The sequence below is a fragment of the Equus asinus genome, chromosome 16 (genome assembly GCF_041296235.1).
Source record: "Equus asinus isolate D_3611 breed Donkey chromosome 16, EquAss-T2T_v2, whole genome shotgun sequence".
Taxonomy (NCBI): domain Eukaryota; kingdom Metazoa; phylum Chordata; class Mammalia; order Perissodactyla; family Equidae; genus Equus; species Equus asinus.
Genome location: NC_091805.1, coordinates 35,814,976 through 35,842,918, shown reverse-complemented (window position 1 = coordinate 35,842,918; position 27,943 = coordinate 35,814,976). Strand labels below are relative to the sequence as shown.

The 27,943-nt window shown below is 37.6% G+C and overlaps 1 long non-coding RNA gene across 5 annotated transcripts in view; it reads right to left on the bottom strand.

The window, feature by feature from the left end:
• LOC123277725 (uncharacterized) overlaps positions 1 to 27,943 on the bottom strand; it is a 57,228-nt gene that overhangs the window by 20,617 nt on the left and 8,668 nt on the right. For all 5 annotated transcript variants that reach the window (XR_011494760.1, XR_011494761.1, XR_011494758.1 and 2 more), the window contains exons 2-3: positions 22,238 to 22,298; positions 14,569 to 14,679 (exon numbers count right to left, since the gene is read on the bottom strand). This is a non-coding gene — a long non-coding RNA (uncharacterized lncRNA). The remainder of the gene's footprint in view (positions 1 to 14,568; positions 14,680 to 22,237; positions 22,299 to 27,943) is intronic.

Below are 27,943 nucleotides of genomic sequence, written 5' to 3'. Positions count from 1 at the left end.
ATATGAGATCATCTTTTTAGTTCTATAAATAGGCATAATAATTAACAGCAACATATCATCATGAAGAAGTGGGAGTCAACTGTAATTGACACCTAAGTGGGTGAAACTTGGAAATTTTCATCAAAATGTAGCCTTTGTCACATGGTTTATAGTACAATAATTTTAGTAAGTAAATTTGGTCATTTATCCATCGAATACAGAGGTCAAATTAATTTTAAATATGATTTAACAGAAAGATACAGAAAAAAGCTATAATTCACTTTTGTACTTTTTAACATCATAATTCTTATCATCTTCCTGAGGAAAAATATTGTATATTGTTTTTTCCATGGTTGAGATAAATACACAGAATTTATTGACTCATTCCAGCACGAACTGAATAATCAAAAGATTGTAAACTCTTATCTATGGTTCTCTGAGAAAACAATAAAATCAAAAATAGGGGACAGTTGTACTGCCTACTTCGTCAGTAGGGACTAAAATAATCATAAAGCTGTAAATTTGACCTGTAAGGAAGAGGAAAGAAGAGGTAAAGGAAGAGGAAATTTGGCCTGTAAAAAGATTATTTTGTGCTCCCTAAGATTTGAGTTGTCCAGCTCTGGTGGTCTAGTGGTTAAGATTCGTTGCTTTCATTGTAGTCCGGGTTCATTTGCTGGTACCATAATACCCATCTGTCAGTTGTCATACTGTGGCAGTTGAGGATTGCTGTGATACTGAAAGCTATGCCCCTGGTATTTCAAATACCAACAGAGTCACTCATGATGGACAAGTTTCCGCAGAGCTTCCAGACTAAGACAGACTAGGAAGAAGGACCCGGCCACCCACTTCCAAAAAAATTGGCCATGAAAAGCCTGGAAATAGCAGGAGAGCATTGTCTGATATAGTGCCAGATGGTGAGAGGATATTGCAAAAAGAATGGACAGGGTTCTACTCTGCTGTACACAGAGTGGCTAGGTGTCAGAATCAACTTGATGGCACTAACAACAAAGATCTGGGTAGATTTCATTAAACAGTTTCAGATTTCTTTTGTTTGTTTGTTTGTTTGTTGAGGAAGATTAACCCTGAGCTAACATCTGCTGCCAATCCTCCTCTTTTTGCTAAGGAAGACTGGCCCTGAGGCAACATCCATGCCCATCTTCCTCTACTTTACATGTGGGATGCCTGCCACAGCATGGCTTGCCAAGTGGTGCCATGTCCACACCCGGGATCCGAACCGGCGAACCCCAGGCTGCCAAAGCGGAACATGCGAACTTAACCACTGCACCTCTGGGCCGGGCCCCAGATTTCTTGAAATCCCTCTTACCCCTCCTAGTCTACTCTTGAGTGATAAGAACTAGCTTCTTTGGTTTTCATATCAGTTAGTTTAGCTTATATATATTTTGGAGACATACACCCATGGTAATCAATAAGATTTCTTGCCTCAGGTTCAGGAGTCTGTTTGCCACAGCTCCCAATCCATTACTCGTTTTTCACAGACGTTGTACCCTCTTTCTAGTGATATATTCCTGAAGAGCCAGCTCATTCCACTGGACTTCCTTCTTTAAAGGAAAACATCAACGCAAAGAAAATTTATTTCCCTCAGCAAGTATTTTTATGTATTGACCAGTTTCTGCTTTAACTGTCTCACTATGGCCAGCTTTCTCCCACACCAACTTGTATTTCTGATGAATAAAGTTAGAATAGAAGAAACGGCACATAAAGTTCTCACCTTCAAATTTACCACTTATCTCTTTCTCAAGATTGGATGTAGAACCACCATTAGGGGGAGTAAAGAAATCTTTGCATGAATCTGATATAAATTAATGAAACCACTTTCCCCAATTTGGACATTCTCCTAGGATGTGTTGGCTCAATCTGCCTCTTGAGGCCCCAGATCTGGTAGTCTAAGCAAAGTGGACAATAGGAAGTAAAGATGTGGCTGTTTAGACTGAACTCTGATGTAGGCCTTAGGAAAAAGTAATAGTAATAAAAATAATACCTAACACTTATTTATAATTAATATGAGCCAGACCTTTAGAATATTTCATATACTTTGTATGTTTTAATTCATGTGATCTTCATAACAACTCCTTGAGTTAGGTACCAATAAAAACATTGAGATAGATGGAGATTAAGTAAAATGCCCAAAGTCATGCAACTATAAACTATGCTCCTATTAAAAGTTCTTGAAGTTTTCATATTATCCAGTCAGCTCACTAAGACAGTAAACTAGATAGAGAGTTAATGTAGAACCCTGAGTGGAAGTTGACTACCAATTCTCCTAATCCTGGTGATGGTCGTTAAGAGTCTGGATGGAGCCCAAATCCAGTGGAGAAGAGAACATTACCACCATATGCACAGTAGTGTACTGTACTCTAAGAGGAATACAAGGAAAATATAATACATGGTTTCTACCATCCAAAGTTTTACATTCTAAAAGTAAGCTTGGATATTCACATAAAACAATTAAGTAGTAATTCAACCCCATATATATTTATCCTATCCAATTGAATAAACATTTGCTTGAGCTTACTGTGTTTTACAAACTGAATAAAGATGCCAATATCAGGATCTACATTCAAGAAGAAGAAAGATGAAGGAAGTCAGATCTGTTTGAAGGATCTCAAGGTTTAGTGTGGAAAAGTAAGCTTATAAATCACCAATTAAAATTTCAGTGTAGTCAATGCATTGAAGCACTAGGTGCCCAAGAAGAAGATGTGACTGACATTTCCTAGAAGACCAAGGAATTCTTGCCAGGAAAGGTAATGATTTAAGCTAAATCTTAAAGGATACATCTTTAGGATTTCTGTGAATGAAATATTTCTCATATGAAAACACAAATTTTTATTCCTAAATAAAACCATTGATTATATTTGATATTTCCTTGGTACATTATAGATGTGCAACCTTGAGAGTGTAGCCCATTCGTGGACACAATTAAACTTTTGATATTGCAAATCAGTCTTACTTGGAACATGGCATTTGGAAAATCAATTTAGTGAAAGGCCAGCTGCCAGGACAATAGACACATGTATCTTCACATCAGTACCCTTCTGCTGCCTAATACAAAAGCTATGTCAATGGCTAGATCAACATCATTAATGAAGAGATTTCTCAAGTTTAATCCATTGAAATGCCTTATTTTCACACATTTAAAAGAATCTAAGGATTTGGAAATATATTGTGGGTTTCTGTCATTTTATTTTGGGAATAATATCAAGATATAATACTTTGACAAATAAATCAGTAGTGTGCCACTTCAATTGCATCCTTACTGAACACCCACTCAGTGCCAGGTACTGTTCTGGGCATGAAGCATACAGCAATTCACAAGGCAAACAAGAGTCGAGCTCCAGGAAGGCTATACTCTAATGGAGAAAGCCTGACAATAACTATGTAAGAAATAAATAAATAAGCTAATTTTAGATAAGAATTAGAAGATAGATAAGTGCTGTGAAGGAAATAAATAAAACAGGATGGTGGGCTAGAGAATGAATTGAGGATTATACAAGGAAGCCATTTTAGCTAGGATGGTCCTAAAACCCCTCTCTGAAAATATGACATTTTTATCTAAGGTTAGAATGCCAAAGTATTACTAACCACCAAAGATCTATTAAAGAGAATTCCAGGCAATAGGAACAGCAAGTGCAAAGGCTCAGAGACTGAGGTGATCTTGCAGTGCTTGAGGGAGAAGGAAAAGCAGAGTGGCTGGAGAATAGTGTAAAAGAATGAGAGTAGTCAGAAATGAGACCAGGGAAGACAGCTATAGACAGATCATAGAGGATCTTAGAAATAGGGTAAGAAGGTTGGATTTTCTTCCAACTGGAATAGAACACCTTTGGAGGGATATAAGCAAAGTAATAATGTGATTAGATTTAAACTTTAAAAAATTATTCTAGCTACAGCGAAGAGAATTGACCACAGGAGAAAAGAATGAAAGCAGGAAAATCAATTAAGAGGCAATTGCAGTTAAACAAATAAGACATGATGGTGGGTCAGACTCTAGTTGTAGGAGTTGGTGAGGTATGATCACATTCATGATGCATTTTGGAAGTGAAGCCAACAACATACTTGCAAATCGGGTTTTTGGCTTAGGGGCATGATGAAGATAAGACCCAGAAAGAAACTGAAAAAGAATTGTAAGACAGAAAAACAGTTACTTTTTGCCATGTTGTTTGTAATGCTTATTACATATCTGAGTGAAGATGCTAAATAAGCTTCTAGAAATATGATTCTAGAATTTAGAAAAAAAGATATAGAAAAAGGGATTTTTATTTGGGAATTATCATCAGATAGATAGCATTTGAATTATGGAATTGAATAATATCATAAAAGAAAAAGTATAGAGGAAGGAAAGGGGCCATGCATAGACCCCTGTGGCCCCCAGTATTTAAGGATGTCGCAGAGGAAGAAGAGAAGCAAGGGAGATTGAGAAAGAGCAGCAGAGAGGTAAGAGGGAGCCAAGTAAATGTGATATCATGAAGACCTAGGGAAGAATTTCAAGAAGGAGAATTTTGTCAGTGGTTGCTGTGAGGTCAAGAAAGAAGAGGATGGATAATTGACTCCTGGATGTGGTGAATTAGAGGGCCCTGGTGACCTTCATAAGAACATTTCAGATGTTTGGTGGCAGTGAAAGCCTGATCAGTGGGATATGTTAGCTAGCTATTTCTGTGTAACAAACCACCACAAAACTCAGTGATTAAAAATAAGAACTGTTATTTCTCACAAGTTTATGGGTCAACTGGGTGGCTGTGCTAATCTGGACCAGTCTCAGCTGATCTCAGCTGGTTTAGCTCATGTACCTACAATCAACCAGTGGGAGCCTAGCAGTCAGCTGCTCTAAAATAGCCTCAACTGGAACAATGACTCCTCTCTGTTTTGCAGGGTCCCTAAACCTCCCAAAGGACAGTCCCGGATTTTTTTCAGATGGTGGCAGCGTTCCAAGAAAGGGGGAAGAAGGGCACAAGGCCTCCTGAAACCTCGGCTGAAAATTGGCATGCCATCACTTCCCCGACATCCTATCGACAAAGGCAAGCCCATGACTGTCCCACAATTAGAGTGAGTGAAGACTACAAAGTTAGAGACCAAAGGGTGTAGATACAGGAAGGTTATTAATTACAGCCCACATTGCAATTAGGTCACCATATGTGGGCAAGGGGTTGAGAAGAGAATAGGAGGACAGTGCACAGAGATGACCACAACTATACTGAAAAATTCTGCTGTGAAAAGTAGCAGATAGATGGGTGCCAAGCTAGAGATGCTGTGGAGTCAAGGATTCTATTTTGTCTACTAGATCTTTGTTTTTAAGATGGGATATGAAGTAGTATGTTCATAGACTAATTGAAACGATTCACAAGAGAGAGACAGAGTTCAGGAAAGAAAGGGACACCTGTGGGAACAAAGTTGTTGAATACATGGACTAAAATCGGAGGGGCTGGCCTTACGCAGGAGCAGGAACATATCTTCAAGTACAACAGAAAGCAAAGGAAGGGCATGGGCATACTTAGTCTCCCTCATGTTAAATTGGATGTTTATGTCAGAATTCTCAGGGATTAAGAAAACTGCACCGGCTCAGGGAAATCTTATTTAAAAAAAAAAAAAAAAAAAGGACTGACTTACAAATCAAAATTACACAGAGAACTTTTCATACCAGGGGAGTTTACTTCTGCTATGAAATACAGCTGGTGAAAGATAAAGACAAAATACGTTCAGAAGAGGAGTCACCTGGGGTCAGTGTCTTGATTCCAGAAATCAAAATATTCCACAATGACTTGCAAACCTAGTGATATAAAATGTGTCCAAAGAGAAGTTACTCTCCAATGTAAAATACTGATTTAGATCCATTGTGCAAACTTGCATTGTTACTATCTTCCTGGAGTGATACATTTTGAATGCACAAAATTGCAACATTCCACTAATCACTTGAAGAATTGAAACAGTCATTCAGTTAAAGATTGCTTAAACTTACAAACCACTGTATCTATGAAAAATTCATCAGCTCACTATTGAGAGCTGTTGAACTAATTGCCCATGAGTTGGGTCAAAAGTCTTTGAGTGTCTGATACCATTTAGGCAAATTAGTGCAGATGCAGATGGTTGCAGGAGAAAAACATCACAAAATAAAATTTTAAAAAATCTGAGTTTATTTGCAGTTTTTACAAGATTTAATTCATTAAATTGCAGATTGAGAGAGTTGTGTGGCTGACAATGAACATAATATGTATAGTGACTGTTTCAAAATCAGAAGCCCTCTTTCATTCAAACCAGGTTCTGATTTCACTGAGAATTCAGGCTGACTAAATACCTAAAAAGTGAACTTTTTATGTCAAGTGTTAGGTCTTATTTTTACATTAGTTGAAGCCAATACAATATGGCTCTTGGGTCGAGAACAGAAGCTTCCTAATTTCAAAAGCCTTCCTGTAAATCCTCCCTATATATGATTTTATCCTAGGTAGATTGCCTCGGGCTGCCTGTGAGGAGCCTAACAGGACAGGTCATCAGTAATTAAACATAGAATGGGACCTGTGTTTAATTAACTTAATTTAACTTAAGGAGTTCTTGACTTCTATTTTTCATTAGAGAAAACATTCCAAAATCAAAACTCCATCTGACCCTAGTAATGCCTAATTGTACTGAAGCCATCACACCGACAGGGGGATGAGCAGATGGGAGATACATATAGTTGGAGACGTGTACAGTAAGGCACAAATAGACCAACCAACAAGCAGGAGCTCAGAAAACAAAGAAAGAGAAAGAACCAACTGAACAGACCAGAGGCAGACAAGAAAAAGACAAGTTTAATTCACTTCGGTAAACATTTATTGAGCAGACATCGTTCAGAAGTAGACATGGGGAAGGGGTACCAGACAAGGTGGACATATAAGCATCTAATATTAATGTAATGCAATGATAAGGTTATACACAGGATTCCATGGATGCCCAAAGGAGGGGCATTTAATTAAGTCCAGGCACAGGGAAAGTATGCAGGAAAGTATATTTTCTGAGCTGTATCTCAAAAGGGTGCATAGGAACTAAAGAGGTAAAATAGAAAAATATTTTAAGATGAGGCAAAGCAGAGGTTCAAGGGCATGAAATATCATATTTATAGAGATGGTACAACCAGTAGGGCTAGAGTGGCTAACAGACCAGGTCATGGAGAACCTCGTTTGCTAAGTCTGAACTTTATCCAGTAGGTAATGGTAATTTTTTTCAGCACAAGAGTCATATGTTTTGAAGGAGTCAAGACCGGAGACTGATAAATTAGTGAGCAGCAATATATGAGTATATGAGAAGGAAGGACCACATAGAAAAAAATAATGTAAAGTAAAATTTGTAGGTTTTTGGCAGATATACAGAAATAGAGGTAATTGGATGGAAAGAAAGGTAGGGCAGGAGAGAGGTCACTGAAAGAGTTGTAACAGCAAGAGAAATATGCCATGATCAATAGGCCTGAAAGATAAATGAGCTTTCAGCCCTGGAAATTTTGACATCCTTCCCCCACAAGCAGAAATCCACATGGAGATGATCCCAGAAGCCTTCGATTAGAATCTAAGGTAGATACACAGGCAGTTCGTACCCTTAAGGAATTCCTAGGGCATTTTATTCATGAAAACCTTAGGAAGTATATAAACGGAACACATCTTGGAGTCTTCAGGAGATAAAATGACATAAACCTATTAGGATAATTTGAGTGAGTAGTTGCCATAACCACATGCATATTTACAGATTGTAGATGAAAATAGGTAAACTTTCAGTTTGACGTAGCTTGTTCTTTGGCCAGATCAAACAGCATGAAGGCACACCCACTAATCTCCACATTCAGTTTTTGCTTTTTGCTATCATTAAAATCAGGCTAAACACATTTGACAACCTCAATTCCAATTTCTCCTCACCAGTGAAACCCAATACTTGTGCTTCAACTCTTCCATAAAACTTTTCCACTAACCTTTCGTTACTCTGAGGCAGCTCATTAATTAAAGACTTTTAGGAAATTATTAACTGAGAAAAGGAGTTTTTAGGGTCAAGATTTTGATGGTTTGAGTGATATTACAAATACTAATAAGTGAAATATATCAAATAGGCCATTTACTGTTGCCGTTCAAGTATGGTAAAACTCTATAAAGTGCAGCCTACAAATATTTAAATCAATATTTCATGAGATACCATTTATGGAAAAGAAAGTCTTCCTGGACTGTAAAAAGATCCAGTGCTTTGCTTGGAAGACAGAACTTAAATAGCAGAATTTATTACGTAATCTGAAATCCAGCACCTCTCTGGAAAGCTTTGAAAGATGTAGCTCTAACATCGTTTTCAGCTGTCCTGCGTAGCAGGATAAGCTAAATCTCTTTATTTATTTTTTTAATTGTGAAATCTTTACATCTATATCATCATGTTAAATATCCAGTGGCCAAGTTCTGCTCCTATAGTTCTTACAAAGCCAAATTAAAGAGAGAACGACCCATGTTACATCTGTAAGGTCGGGTCTCTAATAGGAAAGGAAACATCTCACGAAGGCTGAGATCAAATCCTTTTAATGGGCTTTCAACTTGTGGGGGAGGAGATCTATTCCGAGCATAAACACCGCCCTGCAGAGAGAGTCTGTTTATGATGCTCTTAAATGCCTAATAGGTGTTCAACATCAGCTGTGAACTTGTGAACCCAGAAGGGATTTAGGGGTATTATAAGTGTGGCGTCATATAGTACGCACACACACACACACACACAGATACATACACGTATCTAATGCAAGCATAGTCAGTGCACTATTATTGCTGTAAAACCCACTGTATACTATCTTAGATCCTAAAAAAAGATTTTTTAAATTTACAACTGGAAAAAAAAATAATGGATTATAGTGACTCTACAAAATCAATAGCTAGCCACATTAACACAAAAACGTTTAGGAACTGAATGGCATGCAGTTTTGCACTGTTGAATTTTTCAGTTAGATGTGTATTTTATTGTCTTTGTTTAAGAACTCTACATAATAAACATTCCTCAATAGTATACATTCTTCATAATGTTGATATTAAAAAAGTTTTTCTAGTATTGAAAGTGGTGGTTGGAATTCTTTGTTAGGCCTTGGAGACTAGTAATTTCACAAATTCTCAACCAGATATTTAAATTCTCATACTTAAATAAAAGCAAATCGCTATTTATGTAGCAGATATGGTCTTGAAGAAATCTTTAAAGACAGAAATTCTTAATAAATTACCATGTAGTAAATAATTGGAGAATTACGCAGTTAAGTAAAATATATAGTAAATCTTTTAATAAGGTGAATCTTTTGGTGAATTGAAAAAGATCCTTTAATATGCCTGTTTTGTGAATTAAGATTTAGTGTATGAGACTGTCTTAAATTGAGGCAGATTCGTATAGTTTGTTGGTGAGAAAGAAACAATTCTAATTACATGAGTTGGGACTTTGATGAGATTGCTCAATCTTTTTAACATTGAGTAGACTGCTTTAAAAAAAATCACTCTATGAGAACTGACTAGATTATTGTCTATATTCCTCCCTTTGGTTACCTCAAATATCCATGTATCAGGAATCATTTTTATCTGTAAACAGCAGAACTCATTCCATCCAGGATATACAGAAAAAGAATATCTTAAAGGTAATGAAGTCACTCATAAAATATCAGGGAAGACTGGAGCTCTTCCTGCAAACTACACAAGCCAGGAAGATTAGTCAAATTGCACCAATAGAATGCTCCAGTAAGGGTTCCACTGTCACCACCACAGCCCTAGAGTGTGAACTGCCCACCCCCAGGGAGCATGGAACTGTACCCCTAGAACATGTCTGCTTGTATGTGTGACTTCTGAAAGCTCTTTGTCTTTCATCCATTCTCACAAGAATTAATTTTCTGTGTGTGACCTCTTCACATCACTCTCTTCTGGACTGAGTCCCAAGTGAGTTCTCTCCAACCTACATTCTAGCTCTAATGGAAAGTAGGAAAGCATTTCTGTCTTCTACCTTAGAATATATCTTAAGGTAAGAGATTTCAGGAGGTGTATTCAGAAGGTTCGCAGAAGACCATAAACAAGACAAATGTTCACTACAGTCTCTGCCTAGCGTCCGTATATTCCGTTCCCCTATGCCTAAACTTCCGAGCATCAACAACCACAACAACAAATGTTTATATCTACCATAATGCAACCATTTTTAAAAAATGAAAATGCACTCCCTCTCTCCCCAGAAGGGGGGCTACTCAACAATTCTTCAGTTACTGCATCAGCTCTAAGTCCAAAACCAATTGACCTCATTCTAATAGTCTCCGACAAATGGACAATGTTGAGAAGTCAACCATCACCACCAGGGATAGTGAAATTAAATAGGTAAAACAGCAAAGGAAACATGGAGAGAAATAGAGGTAAATTAGTTAACACACAGTTCCTAAATATTTAACAATTAGCTCCCACCAGCAAAGATTTTTCTCTACTACTAGAAAATTGAGCGTTCAACAGTGATGTCAAATAGCCCTTAGGGGATGCCACCATGGCCTGCCACCACAACCACTTTATTTAATATTGCATTGAGTAAACACTGGTTTGGCTGGGAAAAGGCTATAGACAAATGGTCATAATGCATATCTGATTATCAAGAGCCTCTTCTATAATGGAGGGTATTTGCTGGATATTCAAATATTCTCACACTACCTCATCTGAAAGAATAATTCACACATTCGTCTTTCAGACCTTCTTTTCACAAACCCTCTTGTCTGTTCACTCAAAGCTCCTGAATTATCCAGCCAAAACATTAGGATGTGCTCATGAATCAATGTAAATGCATACCTCAAGCACCTGTCCTTTTAGACAAAATGAACAAGACACACTATTCAACCAGTTACACATGGGGAAGATTTCCCCTCCCCTAAGTCTTTAGAGCCTCCTGACAGTGGGGCAATAATGCTACAAGAGTCCACTTTCAGCCAGGAGCAGCACAGTATTAATGAATCTACTCTTAACTTTTGACTTTCTCCAGTCAAAGGTCACTGGCGTAGGATGATAAAGGAGAGCTGAGAAGGTAAGCCACCTGCTAATGGAATTTATTTTTTGTCACGTTGAAGCATATTCCTGCTTTGTCAGGAAAAGTACCAGTCTATTCCAATTGTCCCAGTATAATTATTAGTAGTGCTCTTTTTACTTTCAAAATTGTCCTGGTTTGGATAATAAATCATATATATTCACCCTACATATATACTACTTCCACTTGATAATATAATGCTACTGGGCATGCTAACTTTTCTTCTTGGTGGATTGGCTCACCAAGTTGTCCAAGTTCATGATAATGTGCAGCTCAAACATGGTCAATGATTGGCTGCTTAAATTCCACTACCACCTATAAACAAAAAGAGAATAGCTACTTGTCAGAGAAGGCATGTCTTTGCTCCAAAACTCTCGGGCTCTCTGCTGTGATTCTCCCAATAGTGCTTTCCCAAAGCACCCCAATGTGCGACACATGCTCTGAATACCACTGTATCCACTATGTCATAAGAACCAAGTGGTAGAATAAATTACGCTATAGCTTGGCACTGCTGGAGAGGCTTCCCTTGATCTGGGACCCTCTCAGATCTGGCGGTCTTTGGAGTGATAGGCTGAATTATTTAGAGGCTTATTCCCAAATACGGTAGGCATTTCTCCAGTATCCAAATAGGACCACCAAACTTGTGCATAAAGGGCACAACTTGTCTTTTACTTTGAAGAGGATGTCTTAGCAGATCCCTCAATTGTAGAGCCATTAAAAGGTAAATGGAGCTTGAGGCCCCCGCATTTTCATGCATTTCATCTGCCTCCCTCTGGCTCCCTACACAGAGGCACTAGAATACCTGCTACTCCCTGATCTCCTAGTCCTTTCAGTATGATGGCATCTAGGTAGTAGAGCACACAATGTCCTGTGAAATGGTGAGAAAATCAGGGTGTTGGATGGCTACATTGTTTCCATGAATCTAAAGACTTATTAGGCCCTGAGACAAGATGATGAAATGTATTGCTCTCCCTGTAAGGTAAAAGAAAACTGTTTCTCCTGTTCTCTGTATATTGGAAGGAATAAAAATCAAGAGCTGTATAGTAGATGCCACAGACGGTACTAATTTTCTCCAATAGAGAGATAACGTGTGGAACAGCAACTGAAAATTAGTCACTATCTGAATAAGCTGATGAAATCATGTCACATTTTTCAAGACCAATATGAATGGCCAAACGGTTAAGTTAAATGAGGTTTTCATTGATTAGCATTGGCTTAAAGTCAGTGTTGAAGGCACTGGACACAGTTATCCCACAAATGAATGGAAGTGTAGGGAAGGTTAGGTGGAAGATTTAAGTAAAGTCATATGATATTATCACACAGCCTCTCCTCAAGTACTCTATGCTGCCCCTTTTCTTCAGAGTGCCTGGTTCTGTTAACGGACTTAGTTCTTGGAATTCAAGAACTCCCACGACCCTCCGTTATAGTGGCCTGAGATAAGGCTGTTCTTACCAGACCAACCATCTTTCTTTCTTTGTTTTTGGTTTTCCAGTTCAAATGAAACTTTAGTAGGCTACTTACGTATTTCAATCCTAGTGACCCCAACATTAATTAAGAGGACTCCACAAATAAGCTTGCAGATCATATAATTCTGATGATGACTCTAACTTGGCTGCCTGTAGTGGAAATCATGATCACCTCTGCCTCTGTAGGATTCATCCTTCACATTAAAATCATGAAGCCTATTTACATCCTGCCCCTACCACTTAGGAAGGTTATTTAAGCTCTCTGTCAAAATTACAGATATTTTCTGCAGTTGCTACTTCCGTAATATTTTACATTTACCATGAGGAAAATGGTTTAAAACATGCTAAGTATTTAGAACAGTACCAGGCACAAAGTGTTCAATGCTAGCTATTATTATTGTTATACTTTTTACTTTGAACTTTTTTTTCATAATGGCTTAAATATATGGCTGTGTACAGCACCCTATGTAAACTATTGCAGAAATTCTATCCATCTTGTTTTGTTTCATATGAACTGTTCTCTTACTAAATAAAAATGTTTTTTCTTTGTCCAGCTTTATAGTACCCTGTCTGCATGGCAGAGGCCCTGGAACACCGGAAGGTCCTTGTGTTCCCAATTTACTTGATGCTTACACGTAGAGTCAGAGTAAACAACCCAATTTTTCCACAATTTATTAGTAATTATCTTTTTTCTTTTCACTAAAATAGATAATTCTCTCTAAGGGATTTGCTAGAGATGTCAAAAAGCATAGTGGCTTTGAAAAGACCAGAGTTCAAATCCTGGTCCTGCAACTTGCTGACTGTTGCTCATTTAGCAAGTTTCTTAAACTCTTTCAACCTTATCACATGAGGATTGGATTTTATTATATGTAAAATGCCAGGCAAGGAACTACTCAGTAAATTTAACTCAACACTATTAGTAATAGCATTATTAACATCAACACAAAATCATTTTTGTTATTTATTACACATATAGTTCTAGTTAATGCCCTTTAAAATGAATTATAAATAAGCCAGTTAAGGGAAGGTGAAACTAACAGTTTTGGAGTATTACATTGGGTGGCTTTAGATCACGAATAAAGGTGTCTTAGTCTACAGCAGTAATTGATTATCTTTATTCACAAAAGGAGAAAACAACATATTTCACTCACACCTCACTGCATCTGAGTTATGGAGGAATTCAGTATTTTACAGGTACCTCCCACTCTTCACTACCATCCATAAAGGGTTTTCTCACCTTGCACCCTTGACAGTGTGAAAAGTGCAAATACAGCTTCTGAATACCACACAGCAATTAGGGTAACGATCTTTCCATGTATGGGGCATTGAACTGCCCCCTGTACTATCCTATCTCAGCTGGCTAGGAAAGTTTGCCGTATGGTGCTACACAAAAAGGATCTTATGAAAGCTATGGCAAGAAATTGTGTGTTGAAAAATATCACAAGAAATTGAGGTTGCATCTGTTTTACGAAAAACATTAAATTCTTTCAGCAGTTTTTTGAATTCTATTCCAAAGTAATATTAAACCATTTAAGACAATACTGCATAATTCAAAAGAAAAGAATGGATATGCTGCAGCAAGGAAAATTGTATAATATTGTGGTTTAATATAATAGAAGTCAGCATTATCTGGATCTCTCTAATCATAATTTCAGCCATTAAAGCACCAGGGACTCCATCAGTATAGACACTATATTCTGACTCAATTACATTGCGCATTAAAAGTAGTGGTTTACAGCATCTATTAGACTTGTCATTACCCTTGTGCCATACTTGATTGACCAGAGGGGTGGGGGAAACCCTCTCTCCTAAGGGAGAAGAAAACTGAAAAGCAAATTCAGTGGAATGTATAATAGGTGCTCCTTGGGAAAACGCTTTAGGTCTCAGTTCATTTCTTTCTAAGATGAACATTCCCACCAAAAACATCAGAGTAAACAGCATGCCTCATTATTCCTTTCCATTGTTCATACAGCATGCATATAGGTATAATGCTGATTAATGGAAAGAAATTACAATGTTCAATGACTTTGAATAAGCAGTGGAGGAAGCAAACATTTACTAGACTCCATCAATGAAAAAACTCTCCAATAAAACTTACATGGGAGGATAACGGCTCCAGCTATTCTGGTGAAGGACACAGAGTCCCCTTTCCAATCAATCGCTGGGCTTGATGCTTGGTGTTGGGAACTACTCAACCCCATATATCACTCTGAAACGACAAAGCAAATAAATGGCAATTGAGAAAATAAGCTCTTCAGATACACATCATTTGGGAGGCATTTGATAATCTCAAAAAGCATACATAGGAGTTGTATGTACAGGCTTTCATGATCTGTAGCTAAAAAAAGCTCTGATTTTAGAAATTATTTTCCTCTAGAAATCAGATTCACAGTATGTATGACAGAATAACTCTCTAATATAATTGGTCTTTGTCTTCAAGCAAAGCTTTGTCAAAAATAATAATTATAGATAAAATAATAATTATCATTATAGACTAAATAGGTAAATTTTTCACATGAACATATTGCCTGTAACGTGAATTTCAAGATAACAAAGAAATAGACACCAATGTTGGCTTTCATAGCTGAAAGAAAAGTAACACATGTTACTTTTACTAGAATCAGAACTGTTAAAAAGCAACTTAGGGGGCTGGCCCCGTGGCCGAGTGGTTAAGTTCGCGCGCTCTGCTGCAGGCGGCCCAGTGTTTCGTCGGTTCGAATCCTGGGCGCGAACATGGCACTGCTCGTCAGACCACGCTGAGGCAGCGTCCCACATGCCACAACTAGAGGAACCCACAACGAAGAATACACAACTATGTACCGGGGGGCTTTGGAGAGAAAAAGGAAAAAATAAAATCTTTAAAAAAAAAAAAAAAAAAAAGCAACTTAGATCCAGGATCTCCAAACTAGACTAATCTTCAGAATTATTTATGGAGATTTTGCACCATTCTACTTCCCGGGCCCTATCCCAGACCCAGTATTATAGGCTGAATTATGTCCTCCCAAAATTCATATATTGAGTCCTAACCTTCAGTACCTCAGAATGTGACTCTGTTTGGAGAAGACCCTTTAAAGAGGTGATTAAGGAGAAATGAGGTCATTAGGGTGAGCCCTAAACCAATATGACTGTCCCAATAAGAGGAGATTAGGACACAGACCAGCACAGAGGAAAGTTCGTGTGAAAACAGAGGGAAAATACAACCATTACAAGCCAAGGAGAAAGGCCACAGAAGGAATCAACTCTGCCAACATCTTGATTTCAGACTTCCAGCCTCCAGAATGATGAGAAAATTCATTTGTGCTGTTTAAGCTCCCCAGTCTGCAGCACTTTGTCAGGGGGACACTAGAAGACTAATATATCCACTAAATCAGAATCTGTCGGTATTGCCCAAATAATTTTTCTTCTTAAAAATATCGCCAAATTTACATATCCAAAAGAAATAAAAGCAGGATATCAGAGAAATATCTGCCCCCTCATTGTTTATTGCAGTTATTATTCACAATAACCAAGATGTGGAAACAGCCTGAGTGTCCATCAAAGATGAATGGACAAAGAAGACGTGACTGTTATTCAGCCATGAGAAAGAAGGAAATCCTGCCATTTGCAACAATATGAATGGAAGTTGAGGGCGTTATGCTAAGTGGAAGAAGTCAGACAGAGAAAGATAAATACAGCATGATATCACATACATGTGGGATCTAAAAAAGTTGAACTCATAGAAACAAAGGGTAGAATGGTGGTTACTAGAGACTGGGGAGTGGAGGAAATAGGGAGATGTTGGTCAAAAGGTCCAATCTTCCTATTAGAAGATGAACGCCCAGCATTGTGATTACGGTTAGCAATAATGTATTATATACTTGAAGTTATATAACAAGATTAGATCTTAAATGTTCTCACCACAAAAACAAAATGGTAATTATGTGATGTGGTAGAGATGTTAGCTATGGTGGTAATTATTTTGCAATATATAAGTGAATCAAATCAACACATGGGACACCTCAAACTTACACAATGTTACATGTCAATTATATTTCAATAAAGCCAGGGGAAAAATATCCCCAGAAGATTCTGATTATTGACCAAATCTAGATAAAGCCCAACATCCAAAATTCGACTCCAGTTATTTCTTTGTTTGTTTTGTTTTTTGAGAGAGCAATTACTGAACATCTGTTTTGAGCTAGGAATTGTTCCAGACACTGGGAATACAGATGAATAAGACACAATAATTGCATTCAAAGAGCTCACCATTTAAAGGGCACAGACATAAGGTGTGGAATTAACACAGAGCAGAGAGTATTAAAGAAGAGCATTTAACAAAGTCTAGAGATCAGCGAAACCTTTGTGAAAGAGGTGATGTTTGAGATGTGTGTTAAAATACAGTTAGGAGTAAACCAAGTAGAGAAAACTGGGTGGAAGAGGCAACATGAGTGTCAGCAAAAAGACAAGGGACAAGATAATCAGTGCAAAGAACCACGAGTGGTTTACAGCTGCAGTCTAAAGACCTTCCATGGAGAATCCAGACGAAGCTTGAACATGTCCTGCCTGTAACTTACCCTGAACCAAAGCATTAACTCCTCTCCATCCATATTTCCTATGTATTCTAAAAGCACTAAAAAAAAAAAATAGTCACAGGAAAAAAAATAAAGAACTGAATTCATTTAGAGTTCTAGGCTATTTGGATTCCAAACAAGAATCAAGCGCTGATTTCCAAATCCTATTAATAGAACCTACAAATATTTTCAGTGGAAGTGGATCACAGGTCTTGAGAACAAGAATACAACAGAACTCTCTGTAATAAGAATCTTCTTGGTCAAGGGCTTAATTTTATTTGAACACTGTGTCTGTCAGAATTAGAAAAAAATCCACTCTAACCAGTTTAAGTAAAAGAGAATTTATTGAGTTCAAAATTAAAACTAGTTTAGTAGGATGGCAGAGTCCGCAGTCTCAAATAATGTCCTTGGAATACATTATTTCTATCTCACACACCTCTAACTCTTCCATTCTCTATGTTGGTTTCTTTCTCAGGAACATCCTTCCCATGATGGTGACAAAATGGCCATCAGTAACTCCAGACTTCTTTCCATTTGGGACGTTCTAGGGACCTTTTTCAGACACTTTCAGTAAATACCATTAAAAAGGATTCCAGTGGTCATAAGAATCGGATTCCCATCCTTGAACCAATCATTGTGGCCCAGGGGATGCAGGGATATGACAGGCCAGGTTTTGGGTGATGTGTCTTCATCTAAAGTCAAGAGAAGAAGTCATAGCCATCTAAAATACATGAACTAAGAATAAGGAAGAGGCAGTTAGTTTCCAAAGGAAAAATCAAACTACTGTTATAAGAAAAAGGAATGCTTTGAAGGCAAATATATTAGATATTCATTACAAACACAAAAATCTATTAATCTGGCTGAAGGATTAGAGATATGGAAATCCCTTTTTTCCTCTCAAAAGAATTTCCTTGGGAATTGTCCATACATAGGCACTTTGGAAAATGTTCAAATTAAGGGAAATAAACCTTTATGCTACAACTCTTCCTCTCTCCACACTGTTATTATCACCATCACCAGTACTACCATGTGTACAAGCCAGCCCAAAATGCAGAGTATTGTCCTGAATATAATCCTGACTATAAACGGGAGCCACCGGCCATCCTATGCTAAGGAACAGAACAGGAAACCACACATAAGTATCACTTTCCCCACTTACATCGACTTTGGAAGAATAGATCTAAAATACTCTTACTCATGATTCTTTAGGCAATTAAGACCCTGGGAAAGTCTCATGGTAGAAACAAAGACAAGGACACGTTGTTATTCACACACATGAAGAACACGATCCAAAGAATAGTAAAGCTTCTCTCTGTGCTTTCTTGTCTTAGGGTGAGGAAGAGCTCAGCATTATCTCTAGGCAAAGCATGGCTTCCTTTTGATGTCTAATCAAATAAGGAAATATTTACTATCTCAAATAATTTTGGTTTTGCTTGGTCAAGACGTTTTTCCAAAGGAAAAAATTCAGTATTTCATTAAAATTCTGGTTTTCTCACAAAGAACATATAGTGTTCTCAATTACAAATAATAACTTTTATGATTGCTTTATAACAAATTCTAAAGCAAATCTTATAGAGATTATTCAATGTTGTCAAAGATTCATCAAGACTTCATCAAAATTTAAAGCTGGTCTTCAAAACAAATTTTTAAAATAATAAAAGACAATCCACAGACTGTGAGAAAATATTTGCAAAACATATATATAAAAAAGGACTTGAACCTGGAACACATATATATATATATATATTTTAAACTTTCAAAATTCAACAATAAGAAAAAAACTAGTAGAAGAAGGGGCAAAGATTTGAACAAGCACTTCAAGAAAGATAATATGCAGATGGAAAATAAGCACATGAAAAAACCCTTGACATCATTGGTCATCAGAGAAATGCAAGTTGAAATGACAGAGGTACCACCACACACTATTCACCTACTAGAATGGCTAAAATTAAAAAGACTGATCACACTAAGTGTTGGTGAGGATAAAGAGGAACTAAAACTCTCATACACTGCTGGTGGCAATAGAAAGTGATACAACCACTTAGGAAAATAGTTTGACAACTTCTTAAAAAGTTAATATACACTTACCAAATGATCCAGCCATTTCACTTTCATTTTCATTTCATTTTTACTTTCTTTTTTTTTTTTTTAAAGATTGGCTCCTGAGCTAACAACTGTTGCCAGTCTTTTTTTTTTTTTCTTCCTTCTTTTCCTCCCCAAAGCCCTCCAGTACATAGTTGTATATTTTAGTTGTGGGTACTTCTAGTTGTGGCATGTGGGATGCCACCTCAGTATGGCCTGATGAGTGGTGCCATGTCCACACCAAGGATCCAAACCAGTGAAACCCTGGCTGCCGAAGTGGAGAGTGTACACTTAACCACTCAACCAAAGGGCCGGCCCCTCACTTTTACTTTCTTATCCAGGAGAAATGAAAACATATGTCTGTACAAAGACCTATACATGAATATTTGTAGCAGCTTTATTTATAATAACTAAAAACTGGAGCCACTCAAATGTCTATCAACATATGAATGGATAAATAACGTGTGGTATATCCATGTAATGGAATACTACACAGAAATAAGAAAGAATAAACTAGTGCACACTATAATATGGATTAATATCAAAATAATTATGCTGAGTAAAAGAAGCCAGACAAAAAGAGTATATAATGTATTATTCCATTGATATAAAATTCTAAGAAATGTAAACTAATCTGTAGGGACAGAAAACAGATCAATGTTGCCTAAAGACTTGGGGAGGGGACACGGATGGGTCAGGTGGGAGGAATTACAAACAGTATGAGGAGACTTTTAGGGATGATAAATTTGTTCATTATCTTGATTTTGGGTATGGTTTCATGAGTATCTATGTTTTAGTCCATTCAGGATGCTAGAACAAAATATCACAGACTGGGTGGCTTATAAGCAATGGAAATTTATTTCCCACAATTCTAGAGGCTGGGAAGCCCAAGATCAAGGCACTAGAATAGTAGCCTTCTGGTGAGGACCTCTTCCTGGTTCATAACCAGTGCCTTCTCCCTGTGCCCTCACATGGCAGAAGGAGCAAGGCCTCTCTCTGGAGCTTCTTTTATAAGGGCACTAGTCCTTCTCATGAGGGCTTTGCCCTCACGACCTAATCGTCTCCCAAAGGGCCCACCTCCTAACACCATCACCATGTGGGTTAAGATTTCAACATATGAGTTTTGGAGGATATAAACATTCAGACCATATCTGTAAAAATATTTCAAGTTTTATCATATTATACACTTTAAATATGTGCATTTTATTATATTATCACTCATATCTCAATAGAGCTATTTTTAAAAATCCATCAGTTTGAAAAGCTTCCAGGTAAAGATAAATGGTTAAAAAAAATCATACAGCCATAACAATAATTGAAAAGAAAACTACGAAAAACATGCAGCCTAAGTATTCCATCTAGTAAATTAATATATAATATAATATAATACAGATTAAGAACTGCATATATATATACATTAAGATATGGTGAGTACAACATTTTTTTAAAATTTAGGGCAGCCAAAGATGCTTTGAAACTGCATCAAAGGAACCAAGCTCATTCTGGAGCTGGACTATATATGAACATCCATGGTGGCCATTGACAAGAAGGGGTCCCAAGGACAAACCAAAGTGATCATTTAGGGCTGCAGCCTTGTAACTACTCCTCTGTACCTACAGGGAACGGATAAACTGTAATTAAGTTATTAAATTGGGATAGCGAAGTTTAAGTCCCATAACAGGGGTGTGGTGGTTCATTCCACTCTTCTGTCTACTTTGAAATTTTCCATAATAATTATTTAAAGATAAATATATTTTGGTTCAGCCACACAGTAGAATATTATGTGGCCTCTAAAACTCCTCTTTTCAAAGAGCATTTAATAACCTGAAGAACAGCTCAAAATAAAATGGTAAGGGCAAAAGGCAGGATGAAAATTAAGAATGTATCAAGATCCCAATTATTTGTGTACATGTTTATAAATAAGGAGATGAATCAAAATGTCTACAGCAGTGACCTCCAAGTGAAGAGATTGAGTGATAATTATTTTCTTCTTTTTGTCTCTATTTTAAAAATTATCTCCAGTAAATAGGTAATATTAAGCATATAGGGAGCCAGCCCTGATGGCCTAGTGGTTGGGGTTTGGCACACTCCACTTTGGCTGCCCAGGTTCGGTTCCTGGGCGTGGAACCACACCACTCATCTGTCGGTGACCATGCTATAGTGGCAGCTCACACAGAAGAAGTGGAAGGACTTACACTTGGAATATACAACTATGTGCTGGGACTTTGGAGAGGGGAAAACAAGAGGAAGATCAGCAACAGATGTTGGATCAGGGCCAATCTTTCCCAGAAAAAAAAATATATATATGTATATATATACACATATATATATGTATAACACTTAAAGTATGTATGTCTGCTTAGAAAGTTTTAGTGTTAATTGGCTGAGCTGGTGTAGGTGTTTCTACTGAAAAGTAAAAGTAGAGAATAAGAGACTTTCGGGGCTCTCTCCAGGCCTATAATTTTATAGTGTCTCTCAAATCTGGCCACACATTAGAACGATGTAGGTTGTTTTTAGAAATACTAATGTCTTGTGCCCGTTCAAAAAGCTTCTGATGTAACTGGTCTTGAGCAGAGTCCAAGTACGAGTCTTATTTCTTTTTCTTTTTGGAGTTTTTGCTCAGGTTTTTTTTTTTTTTTCCTTTTTTCACTTCTCTCCAGGGGAATCTAATTAGAAGTCAAGATTAAAAACCAACGTTCTATATGTATTGCTCACCTTAAAAAAACAAAAAGGCCAGGTTATTCTACCAGCAAATGGGTTTATTCAAGGATAGCAGTGGAATTGGAATTCAGGTCAACCAAACTACGGTGAACCATAGCAAGTCCAGGGAACAGAGGAAAGGGATTTGTTTTTATAATGGGAAGGAGGAAGTTGCGAGGGCTATTTCGAAGACTTCGGGGTGGTGACAACTTCTAATTGGCTGAGTGTGCTGGTTTCTCATTGACCCGGCTGTTTCTGGGAAGGAAGAAATTCTGCCTTGCTCCTGCTGAGGTATGTAAACTAAGCTTCTTGTTTGGGGTCTGAGTGGTACAGTACGAGAGCTCCTTTTTTAGGGCTTCCCAACTCTGTTTTAAATGAGGTTTCCTGTATTTATTTTCACAGTGTGTATCATCTATTATTTACCAAGCACTATACCTTGCTAGAGTGAAATGTACATGGGGATTCAATGACTTGAGGAAAGCATCGTGGAGAACACCTGGAGATGGAGAGAAAAAACAAAACATCATCATAAACCTTGTAGCCAGAAGCAGTTGGAACACAACTAGCAGAGATTCTGTGTGTATAAAAAGCTCCAAGGGGGGAATTCAGTGATCTGCATTCCCTCTTGGTCATCTGCTAGAAATTTATTCAGGTAAGTTCAGAGAATATGACAAATATTTGATTCCACTTGCTCAAAATTTCAGCCGTCCATGTACAGGGGATGTATTGATTCCACTGAACTCTATGTTGACCTGCAATTTACCAATCTTCTCTCCTGGCGTCCTTGGTCCAACAGGCTGGAAGTTACTATATTGGCTAGAAAAATTGATGCTGGTTATCAAGAGGAAATAGGAATGCTATTGTGCAACGCTGGCAGTAGGAGTAAGTCTGGAACTAATGGGCTCCTCTAGGTTGCCTCCTAGTACCAATACCAATGTATTACCCAGTAATACATTTTAGAAAAACTATTCAACCCAGTGTAGGGAGACACTTTCAGCACTGGAAGGACTGGCTGAGGGCAAAGAAATTAGATGGATCAGGGGAGGGAAGGAATTAGGAGTTTTTTTCCCTTATCCATTAACCATTTTTTCTCCTTTCCATTTCCCCCGCTATCTTATGTAGAATGAGCTGGTGATGACGAACTTTATAAATTTGGTACATATACTAAGTATATCAATACAGAACAGTGACTGAACTGGGGGAGGTTGAACATCATCTAGATAGATGTAATGATTTGTGAAATTTTGAGCTTTCACTTTTGGGAGAAGGTCAGAATTTCTTCAATCCTGAAAAGAATAGTTCCTTTATATTAGGTTTCTTTATATCTGTAGCTTGCTGCCGGCTGCCATTGTCATGCGGACGTTTAAATCTGGGAGGAAGATACATATGCATGTGAGGTGGCCTAAAGGGTAATTTCAGCAGACGCTACAGATTGATTCACCCATCACCACTCCAGCAGCCTTACAGTGTATCTCCCTGTTCACTAGAGGTTAGAAAATTAAGTCTATTTCTCAAGTTCCCTGTAGCTAGGTTACACATTGGACTACATTCCCCTAACAGACTTGCTTATGAGACTGATGCTGGAGATGAGATTGTGAGCAGGGCCTGCACAGGTCTGACAAGCATGATAAAGGAAGCCTTGGGTTTTTCAGCAGCAGCTCTAGGGGAGGCTTGGTGAATAGGTGTGGAAAAACAGATGGCAGCAGTACGATTTCCTGATTTTTTTGGGAACAGTTTGGGCATTTCTTCTACTTGTGTCGCTTCTGTCTGTGTAATACAACCTTAGTTCAATGCATGCTCAGAAATTCTCTGAGCCAACTAATACTCTGGAATAAATTCCTTCCCATTTAAACTAACAAGAATGGATTTGACTATAACTAAAAACACTAACTAACAAAAGGAGATAATGATATATATATAGCTGAGGCTCTGGTAGACTAAAACTGTGTTTATATAGCATTTATATTAACCTAATAGAACAATATCATTTTTATATATTATTTATATAATATACAATATATTATAATGATGTTAAATTACGTTTGTACTAAATTTATATTAAGCAGCTCAGAATGCTCTTTTGGCATAGAATTGTTGGGGGGAGCTTGACATTTCAAAAATCTTTAAAAAGAATATTTTGTCATTTACCGAAGGCTGGAGAAATACCACATTTTAGTTTAACGAATTAAAATTATAGACTATCCTTACCATAAGAGCAAAATCTAAGACATTTTCCAAGAATTGTCATGAGGACAGAGGGGAAAAAGGATCTCATTACACTTAGGTAGGAAAGAAAACGACTCACGATATTCAGGTAGGGTAGATGAGACCTCTTGTTACTCAGAGGAGAGGAGAAAATGAAGCTTCAAGTTCTAAGTTGGCAAACATCCAAAGAGCTACCCTGTGGCCCAGTGGTTAAGTTTGTGGGCTGTGCTTCAGTGACCCTGGGTTTGCCAGTTTGGATCCTGGGCGCAGACCTATGCACTGCTCATCAGGCCATGCTGTGGCAGCATCCCACATAGAAGAACTAGAACAACCTACAACTAGGATATACAACTATGTATTGGGGCTATGGGGAGAAAGAAAAGAGAGAGGAAGATTGGCAATAGATGTTAGCTCAGAGCCAATCTTCCTCACCAAAAAGCATTAAAAAAAAGATATTTTAAAAGAATGCTAAGAAGATAAATTTGGAAGAGGTCATAGTATTTGCAAACTATTGAAGATTTTTAAATAGGTTATAACATTTTCCCATTTGAATAAAGCATTACATTTCTTTGTTACTTGAAATTTAAAATTTTATGAAATGTGACATGAAGTTCTCTTAATTATGGAGGCTGCTTTCTTCTTCAGAATCTCTGGATGAATAAGACAGACATGAGAGCCAGATGATGTACAGTTACACAAATGTGTTTTTGATTGAATGACTGTGTCCAAAGAATGCCATACCATGTGTTGTCCTCTGCCTTCTTCTTTTCAGTATTTTCACCACTGACAAGAAAGTAGCTTAAAATAAACTAATGGAACTACATCAAACTAAAAAGCGTCTGCACAGCAAAGGAAACCAATCAGTAAAATGAAAAGGCAACATGCGGAATGGGAGAAAATATTTGAAAATCATGTATCTGGTAAGGGGTTAACATCCAAAATATACAAAGAACTCATACAACTCAATAGCAAAAAAACAAACAATCCAATTAAAAAATGGGCAGAGGAACTAAATAGACATTTTTCCAAAGAAGACATAGAAATGGCCAACATGATGAAAAGGTACTCAACATCGCTAATCATCAGGGAACTACAAATCAAAACCACAATGAGATATCACCTCACGCCTGTCAGAATAACTATCACCAGATAGATGTGATAAAGTGTTGGCAAGGATGTGTAGAAAAGAGAACACCTGTGCATTGTTGGTGGGAAGGTAAATTTGTACAGCCACTATGGAAAACAGTATGGAGGTTCCTCAAAAAATTAAAAATAGAACTGCCACATGATCCAGCAACCCCACTGCTGGGTGTATATCCAAAAGAAATCAAAAGAGGATCTCAAAGGGACATTGGCACTCTCATTTTCATTGCAGCATTATTCACAATAGCCAAGTTATGGAAACAACTTAAGTGTCCATCAATGAATGAATGGATAAAAAAGAGGTGAGAGATATATATACACAATGGAATATTATTCAGCCATTAGAAAGAAGGAAATCCTGCCATTTTCAAGTGAAATAAGTCAGACAGAGGAAGACAAATACTGTATGGTATCACTTATATGTGGAATCAAAAAGAAGTTAAGTTTACAGAAAGAGAGAGTAGAAAAGAGGTTGCAGGGACTGGGGGATGGAAGAAATAGGGAGAGATTGGTAAAAGGGTACAAACTTTCAGCTATAAAATGAGTAAGATCTGAGGATCTAATATATAATATGGTAACTATAGTTGATAACAGGGTATTGTATAATTGCAATTTGCAAAAAGAGTAGAACTTAAATGTTCTCACCAAAAACGTAAAAAGACAAATATGTGAGGTGATGGATGTGTTACTTAACTAGATGGTGGGAATCCTTTAATAATGTGTATATGTGTATATATGTGTGTATATGTGTGTATATATATAACAATTTGATATATATATCAAATTACCGTGATGTATACTTTAAATATCTTACAATTTTGTCAGTTATACCGCAATAAAGCTGAAAAAATAAAAGGAAGTATATATATATATGTCTTGCAACGTTATTAAATCTTTATAAGACACAAATGTGTATCCAAAGTGAATTCAAGAAACAATAAATATGGACCACATGTGCATAATAAAATTCAATTTTAAAAAATATGAACTCCACAACTATAAGATAAGGGAGATATGAATAGAAAATATCTCTGCATCAAAAAATTAGGTGTTTGGTTAAACCTAAGTTGAATGTGAGTCAGTAGTGTGAAAAGAAGTTCAAAAAAGAATTGAGTCCTGGGGCTGGCCCCGTGGCTGAGTGGTTAAGTTCGCATGCTCTGCTGCAGGCGGCCCAGTGTTTCGTTGGTTCGAATCCTGGGCGCGGACATGGCACTGCTCGTCAAACCACGCTGAGGCAGCGTCCCACATGCCACAACTAGAAGGACCCACAACAAAGAATATACAACTATGTACTAGGGGGCTTTGGGGAGAAAAAGGAAAAAAATAAAATCTTTAAAAAAAAAAAAAAAGAATTGAGTCCTTTTCAGTTTGCACAGCTAGAAGTACAGAGCTCATGTCTTCCTTCTTTGAATAAACCAAACGGGAATACTAAACTCCATTCTAACTATGACATTTTAAGAGAGAGATTGAGAAACAGATGCACGTCCAGATGACCAAGGCCAAGATGGCAAGAGGAGAGGGTCTGGAGTGAAGTATTTGTGGAATCCTTGAAAGAACTGTGTTTGTCTGACTTGCGAAAGACAGAGCTGCTTTGAAATATTTAAGGAGTGTGAGCAAGGATTAAACGTATTCTAGGAGGCCTCTGAAAACTAAAATCAATTCGCGCTACGTAATTGTTGGCTCCTATAACCCAAATGACTCCCCTAGTTTTCTTGATCATCTTTTCCTCTAATATCCAAACAAAATAACACTCCTTCCTTCCCCATATTTCCATGATTTCCTGGAGGGAGGGGAAAGTTGCCTGAATTCTACAAGCCACTCACCCTACTCTCACCTGGTCTTCCTGCTCCCAGCTTTTTCTCATGTGCTGCTTTGATTGCTTCACCCTCTCCCTACAATTGTCCTAGATTTTCTCACTCCAAACCCTCTTTTTCATCTCACAAAGCACCATTACACGATGCTATTATGTAACAGGCTTTAACTGAAACATTTGGTTTGCTGAGTAGCCTGATAGCAAAAAAACAAATAAACAAACAGAAGTCTATAATTAAATATCAAAACCAATGTTCTTGGAGTTGATCTCCCCGTCACCATGTTTTTGGACACCGTTTGTACTCTTGTTTCTTTTCTGTGTCCCAGAACCACAAACTCCAGACTTCAGAGCACCACCAGATCAAAAGCCAAGTTCCTACTCCTTTATTAAACTTTATTCCTTTTTACTCGTTTCTTCCCCTTTCACATAGTATATTGTGGGTCTGGCTTTAATAATTTATTTGCTTTCCTAAAGAAAAGAGATTTCTAGCCAGATTTTCATCTTTAACTATTCAAAGAACTACCTAAAGACCCTAAAGATTCTGGTCACCAGTTACAATGTGTGTTAGGGTGGGGGATGAAGGTGGAGAGGGGGTCTCACACCACCACCAAGAATTCTCAGACACCAGCAGTACATCTGAGAATTCAACTCAATTCAGACAATGTCTACTTCAGGTTAAGCGCTCAGTCTTACAAGACTTCCCCCTACCCCACTTCAGAAGCTATTCACAAGCTCTGGTTGTGATCTGTGCTTGTGACCCACACATTATAGATCAGACGTTCTAAGGACACCCCTCTTTGAGTTCTACTAATTTGCTAGAGTGGCTCACAGAACTCAAGAGAAAAATTTTACTTACTGCTGGTTTATTATAAAAGGGTATAACTCAGGAACATCCAAATGGAAGAGATGCACAGGGCAAGGCATGGGGAAAGGGCTCAGAGCTTCCATGCCATCTGCAGAGCACCACTCTCCAGGAATCT